Source organism: Nematolebias whitei, chromosome 5 (assembly GCF_014905685.2).
Source record: "Nematolebias whitei isolate Nwh7 chromosome 5, NemWhi1, whole genome shotgun sequence".
Lineage (NCBI taxonomy): Eukaryota > Metazoa > Chordata > Actinopteri > Cyprinodontiformes > Rivulidae > Nematolebias > Nematolebias whitei.
In genome coordinates, this window is record NC_056502.1 from 34,569,291 (window position 1) to 34,577,131 (window position 7,841).

Below are 7,841 nucleotides of genomic sequence, written 5' to 3' on the forward strand. Positions count from 1 at the left end.
ATTTTCTTAGTGGCCATAGTTTACAAGTACGTGTTTAAACCTTCTGTTTAATGTGTAGCGGGGGGTCCTTGTATAAGCTTGACTTATAGTTTATTTAATTCAAACACATTAAATTAAGAGTTTAAAATAGTTCTTGTAAAGTATGGGGATTAAGAAAATAAATATCAAACTTTAATGTTTTACTTAAGTTGTGTTTTCTTTACTGTTTTCCTGATTTGTTTTTTCTGTTATTCAGTTTGACCAGAGTCAACACAGTTCATCTAAATCCCTAGATGCAATTTTGAGTGCCAGTTTAAAGAATACTTTAATTCATTATCTCTTACTTACGTCCACTTCATATGTGTTTATTCAGCATAAACTTGAGAAACATAATTTAATATATTACAAAATATGTATTCTGTGTCTTCAGTACATGTTGGCATTCACTTTAAATTATTTCAGCACAAAACATGCAAAATAAATAAATACATAAATAATAAATACACAGGACATGAAAAAAGTTTGTCAAACATCAAAACATTTTGACATCATATAATCACATTGATAATTGGTTTGTAAAATTAATTCTTGTTGGCTGTAAATACATAAGTGTTGGGTTTATTTTTAAATTATAACTTTTAAAAATGATTGTTCAGTTTTCTCACAAGATTAAAAAGTTGTATTGTTTCACAGTAAAACCCAGTTTATGGGTTGGATCAACACAAGTTTTTAGATTTGACTCAATGTTTGAGTCTAGATTAATCAAAAACAGAAATGTCCATCTCATATGAAGATAATCAATCAATAAGTAAAACTTTTATCAACTAATATTTCACACTCAGCCTTGTAAAACTGTGGAACAGTTTACCTGAGAATTTAAAGACCGCTCAGACTGTTGAGACTTTTAAATCTTTGCTCAAGACTCATCTGTATTCCTTGGCATTTCATCCACGCAGAGTCTGAGAACAAGTTGAGCTGATTTTATTGTTGTGTGTTGTTTTTACTGTTAACTTATGTTTTTGAGTGGCACTAGATGCATTTTTACTCTTTTTTTAATTTTTTTTTTGTTTTAATCTGTCTTAACTGTAAAGCACTTGAAAAATGACAGCATCAAAAAACACTTTAAAACTTTATCTATTCACACAATGAACATAATGAATTTATTGTCCATCCATCCATCCATTTTCTTTACCCGCTTATTCCATTTTGGGTCACGGGGGTCGCTGGTGCCCATGTCCAGCAATCACTGTGCGAGGGGCGGGGTACACCCTGGACGGGTCGCAAGTCCATCACAGGGCCACATAGAGACAAACAACCATTCACTCTCTCACTCATACCTAGGGTCAATTTAGAGTTACCAATCAGCCTAACATGCATGTTTTTGGACTGTGGGAGGAAACCGGAGTACCCGGAGAAAACCCACGCATGCACGGAGAGAACATGCAAACTCCACCCAGAAAGGCCCCTGGACCGGGGTTTGAACCAGGGACCTGCTCGCTGAGAGGCAGCAGCTCTACCAGTTGCACCACCGTGCTGCAACCTCAGCTTCAAATTATATAATTTCAATGTCTGCCTATTAACAGGCTGTGAACCCAAAACTGAATTTTATTAAGGTAACTTGTCTCCACTGTGACCCTGAACATGTAAGAAAAAAGAAAAAAGAATGGATAAATTTGTTATTAGCTTTTCATGAATGTAATTTCAAACAATACCCAAAGACAACAGACATAATATTGAGCTTCAGCTTTCTTTGCAGACAGCAGAGGTGCAGGCGCTTTATACTACAATTTACTGTAAATGTTTATAAGACATTGTAAAGGTGAATGACATAACGGCGCAGCAGTATTTGTAAAATATGCAACGTTCTGCTGTTCCTCAAAGGTGCAGCTGATCGTTGTGCTCCTGTCTCTATAATCACTGTTACAAAAATAACAGTCTGGCCTCGAAAACAAAAGAGACACTTCCTGTCGTGTCCATTCTCCCAACGTAAAAGTGACAGCAGTGCAGATTTTTATCCCACTGATATTTATTTCCAGAGAAAACAGTAAGTGAGCGCGTCCAAGGTCAGCAAAACCTGTTTACGCCAACCATTGTTGTCCCATAAATAACTAATAAACAATCCTCGTTGCAGACTGGCCTTGCGTAAATTGTGGTGTATTGTGTGTCTCGCTATTGTGGTTAGTGTTTTGCCTGACCCTTACAACGCTGTGTATGTTCAGTAAATATAGCAGGAGTCACCCAGACTATTTCCTGCTCCTCACTTCCTGACTTACTGTGCCATACAGGAAAACCAGGTGATAGACTGAGCCTTTTTAATCTATTCTTGTCTAGGTATTCCCTGAACGCATTCATAGTAAAACTTTCAAGTTATTTTAAGCCAAGTCAGGGTCAATGCCTGTATCTGTACTCCCAGGAACCCAACAGAGATGTCAGATCAGCTAAACCAACAAAGTGTTTTTAAAGCAGGTATCACCTGGAGAGAGCTCAGGTTAAAGGATGCTCTGTGGACGCATTCTCATCTACCTGCCAGCTGTGCTCGAGTGCCTGACCACTGAGATCCTGGAACTAGCAGGAAACACTGCTCAGGACAGCAGAAGGACAGGATCGTCCTTCGGCACCTACAGCTGGCTGTCCGCAGCGACAAGGAGCTCGGCAGACTGCTGGGAGGAGTGGCCATCACTCTGGGAGGAGTTCTGCCCAGCATTCGGTTGGTCCTACAGCCTGGAGGAACCGAGAGGCCAGCCGAGTCTGGGTGGACGGATCGAACGGCATCTGCAGCCAGTTTCTTAGGATCCACTGTGAGATGGATCTTTACAAGAGATCCTTCCTGTCTACAGCCATCATCATCTATAACATCTCTTAATGAAATGAGGATGACGAGTTACAACAAATAATTTATCTTTGGGATTAATAAAGTATTTTTGAATTGAATTGAATTGAATTTACCACTTCTGATTGTGAACTCACTGATGTCAGATATAACTAGTGCTGATGTTCCCCGTCACTGAGGGATTTAGATAGTGAATGATCAGGGTTTTGGAGATGAGTGTTTTCTGGAATAGAGATTAACAGGGAATAATGTTTTTGGTGCAAGATATTCAAGTGTGTAGAAGTCAAAGGGCCCTGCATGATGCACCCGAAGCTGAACAGCGAACTTGCGGTCACGTGGTTGCAGGACGTTTGTTTTCATACACACCTTTATTAGTCCGCAATGCACAGGCATGACGTTCCTGGGGAACCCCTTCTGCTGCTGTACACATCACAGCACGCTTTTCTTCTCACCAGTGTCTTTACTGCATCCACAGTCTGACCACCAATCTGTTATGAAGAAAGAGACAGACTTTTCAGAAGACAGACTCCTCTGTTCACAATGTCTGCGCAATCTCCATCCAGGAATTTGGGCCATTTGACTATCTTAGTGTGTCTTGAAGCATTGTACAAATGCATGTCTAAGCGCTTTTCCACATTGACAAACATGCCCACAAACATCTGATTCAATACTTTACACATACTCTTGTGAGAAAAACTTCAGCCTGAGTCTTGTGTCTAAAGGGACGCTCTGAGAACAAAATGAATGATTTTCACAACTACGTCAATCTGAGCTGATTGTGGGGCTTCAGAGTACGCAGGGTGCTTTACACTGTGAATGAGAAGAGTAAGTTTTCACCTTGTAAAACAGCTGCCTGCTACTGAGCACAAACCTACATGCTAGGTTCAATGGTAACTCTGAAATGTCTCTTAGTGTGAGTGAGTGTGAATGGTCGTTTGTCTTGTTTTTCTGTATACGTCCCTGTAACGGATTTGCAACCTGTCCAGGTGAGGTGTACCCCACTTCTAGCACAGTGACTGCTGGAGATGAGTACCTGTGGCCCCTGCCCCAGAATGGAAAGTGGATAAAGAAGGTGGATGGATGCTCCAAAGTGACTCAAATGGATGGTCGGTATGATCCAAATAAGATTCTTAACAGAGATGCCGTCATTGTTCCCAAACCTGCCGACAACCTCTAAAGCGGACAAAGACCAGCTTTTTTTCATTGAGGCACGTGGCCCAGACCCTTTACAAGCAATGAAACATCTCACCCACGTACGACCACTGAACGATGAGGTTTGGGAAATGTTAAGAATTTTGTTAAAAGGGGAACAATTAAACAAAGTACAGTGTGACTGGAGGAAAGTCGTGTCTCTCTTCAAACACGTCACAGTCTAAACAATCCTGATGTCGCCTCCACGTCTCTCAGCACATCTTTCATCTGAACATCCAAACCCGCTCTGGAAGATTCAGCTGTCGATGAGAACAGAAAGCTGCAAAGTGCTCCGGACAAATGACCTCATTTCACAAAACGACGTGTGGAAAAAAGATGAACAGGATGAATCTCAGACATCTAGCAAAACGTGAATAGTCTTTAAAAAAGTTTTTTTTTTTTTTTACTAAATGTCATTTTTCAGTTCCTGATTGTTTTTAATTAAAGAGTTCATCAAGTTAGGTCAGCTTTCTCAGAGAAAATTTTAATTAAAAAAAGTTTAATTTCTGCATACAGAAGACCTGTCTTTCTAATTCCCAGAATTTATAAACCTGCATTGTGTTTGATAGTGGTGACTCTATCGAGCACGTTTTCTCTCTCATCCAGTTTATTATCGGTCTACCATCTGACACCATGTGCAAATTGCTAAGACTATAGCTGCAACTGTCACTGTACGACATTAAAATTCAAAATACAATCAGGAACAACAATAGGAGGAAGACAGATGGTGGGCTGCTGTGCAGACAGCTCATCTAAAATTAAGTTTCTACGCATTAAGTTTGTGTGTAGACTAATCAAATATTTGCTGTAGACGAGCGGGGGAACATACCAACGTCCAAAGTGCTTCTGAACTGATTAACATGTTTCTTTACTGAGAACACCTTCCTGTCTGTCTTTGCTTGGATGTGGACCAAATTTATTTAAATTTAAAAGTATTTCTTTCTAATAAAAACAGGATTCCTTGAAAGAGTGCATATCACTTAACCAGTGCCTGTCATGCCAGAGTTTTAAGACAATTTTATTACGTTAAGAAGTGTTAACGGTTTAGCTGTCAAACTTTGTAACAAACTTTGTAATGGGTGATCTCATGTAATTTTACGATAATTTGCTTTATTTATTAGCTCTCATACTACGTGTTGTGAATGATTTTCAGCTACTATCTTACCTAAATTAGGTCATTGTCTGTAAATTTGACTGTTATAGCTGTCTTTGTGTGGTGGCCATTTTGAATTTGGGTGACTTTAAAAATGTCATGTTGTAAATGCAGTGGCAAAGAGTGACAAAAAGAGGTAGACCTTCAGTTAAGATGTAATACTGAAGCAATTTAATAAATACAAATGTCTAAGACTGGAACCAAGACTACCCAAAAGGCTTTGCAGCTCACCCAGTCTCTTGCGTTTAAGTGCAACATGTACAGTAATTTCAATCATTCAGACTTAAATTTAACAGTAACTAACAGAACTTACTGTTTCTGTACATTTTCATTATGCAATTAAACCAAAATACAACTAATATATTGAAAATTATAGATGCAAACCTAAATGGGCTTTGACCTTTTTTTAACGAGGTTAGTCAGTTAGGAATAAATTCTAATTTTCACTGATGACCTGGCCAAGAGGCAGCAAGTACAGAAGTGGTAAGGCAGCTGAAGAACATATACGGTAAATAACTGACAACCAAACACCAAAATACACACATTAGAACAAATAGTAATTATATTATTATAATGTAATTATAACAATAGAAGAGCTAGAAGGTACATAGTACAAAAATGTAACAGCATAAAGTGAAAAGAAGATTGTTTAAAAAAACAAAACATTTAACCTTCACATTTTAGAGCAACTACAAATTCAGTTTGGATTTTTAAGTTTAGACGTTGCAACTGAAGGCATATGATCAAAAAAATAATTAATAAAAACCTGCAGGGTCTTCCCGAAGGCACAGAGCTCTGTGTATTGGCCCCACCCACTTTATATCAACATAGTGATTGGTTAATTTTCCCATCGGTTATTAAACAAACTCATCCTACAGAGCCTCTGGCTGAGCTTTGCCTTCTCTGCAGACAGAGAAGTCCTAACCAGTGAGAAAGCTTCTTTAAACATTAACGTTCATGCTCAATAATCCAGGTAGAAAAAAATCCTCCAAAGTTAAGTCAGGTCCTTGTACAGTTTCTTTTTGTTGAAATGTTTCTTCTTTCATCCAAAAGACTTCATCAGTTCGAGGAGCCACAACAAACTCAGTCGTATACATAGCACCTTCACATAGTGGGTCAACCAGTTTGATGGTACTAACATGGTTTCTAGAGTCCCACTATGTGAAGGTGCTATTTATAAGATGGAGTTTGTTGTGGCTCCTCAGACTGATGAAATCTTTTAAATGAAAGTCAAAATGTTTCAACAACAAGAAACTGCCCAGAGGATCTGATTTAACTTTGTTGGCTTCTTTAAACATGTTTCTTCCTGGAGACATAACCTTGAAATAATCTGATTGGAAAACCGTATTTTGATTCATTAAAAACATTTTCTTGCTCAACTGCAAAGTATTTTACAGAACATGAGATAAATTAGCAAAAAATAACAAAAACTACATTGAAAATAAATATTAACTAAAAAAATTATGTAACATTTCAAACATACCCAATTCTTAGGCCTTCTCTCAAGACATAGAAGGCCTTGAGGGTTCTCCACTTTGCACGTGTGCATCCAGTGATTACTTTGAATGTAACAGTTAATGGTAAAGCTTTAAAAACTGATCCTGTGCAGTCAGTTACTGCTCAAAATGTAAAGAGCGAATGACTCTCAGCTGCCAAAACACCAAGTTTTAGCTCAATATCTTTAAAATTCAATGAGATACATTCATTTTTGTGTTTGCTAATGTTGCTGAGGTGTGGCAGCCATCTTGAATGGCGTCGAGTCTGAAAGTTAATTGGCTGTAGACCTACATGTACGTCCAGGGATCGCTTTGAGAGTTTCATTAAAATCTCCATTGTTTCATGAGATGTTTTGTTTATGATACAAACCAACAAACACACAGAGAGATGTGGACAACTACATTACTGCTGTTACCTTCAATTGCAGGTGACAAAATAACATAAAATACAGAAAGTGACAGAATTCATTCACATCAGGATATTTTGCCTCCACCTGCCATTGATATACTGCACCATGAAGGAGGTCATGATGCCCAAGTCAGCGCAACGAAGCAAATACAGTATGATACTTTACCAAACTGTAGCTGTTTATTTGACTTTACTTGGTTTATTTTCTGTGCCATCACGGGTGAAAAGGTTTTTGTCCAAACACAGCAATGGGCAGTTGACATTTTACACAAATTTCCGTTAAGGATGTTCTCCTTCAAACATTTTCAGCAATCTTATTGAGCTCTAATGTAGAAAGAGCGAAAAAATAACAGAGGATGGCTAAAAAAAGGACTAATCTCAAAGGAAAAGCATTTATCAGACGCCTCTGAAGTTTTGGTGGAAAGGTAACTTAGCTGAAATTGCAGCAGTAAGAAAAACAAAAACAGAGCCAGTTTTCCACGGAAAAAGTTAGACACTGTGGGAGCGGTTATCTGGTGTCATGGTTCAGTGGCTCAGTGGGCAAACCAGCACGTATCTATGCAGCTTTACTGTAAGCTGTTAGTTTGGCTTATCTCTGCCGCTGCTGCTGACTGAGGCTCTGTTTTGTTGAGCTGCATCCTTGAGGAGAGGATGACGGGAAAAGAGAAAATTTCACACATAAACACATACAGTAACCTATTTTCTTTATCAAAAACAGAAAATCTACAATTATCAAATCAACTCATATATATATATATATATATATATATATATATATATATA

At 38.2% G+C, this 7,841-nt stretch overlaps 1 protein-coding gene across 1 annotated transcript in view; it reads right to left on the reverse strand.

Annotated features, from left to right (window-relative positions):
• Nucleotides 1–7,841, reverse strand: part of LOC119409529 (sulfotransferase 2B1) — a 149,065-nt gene that overhangs the window by 140,419 nt on the left and 805 nt on the right. The window lies entirely within an intron of this gene.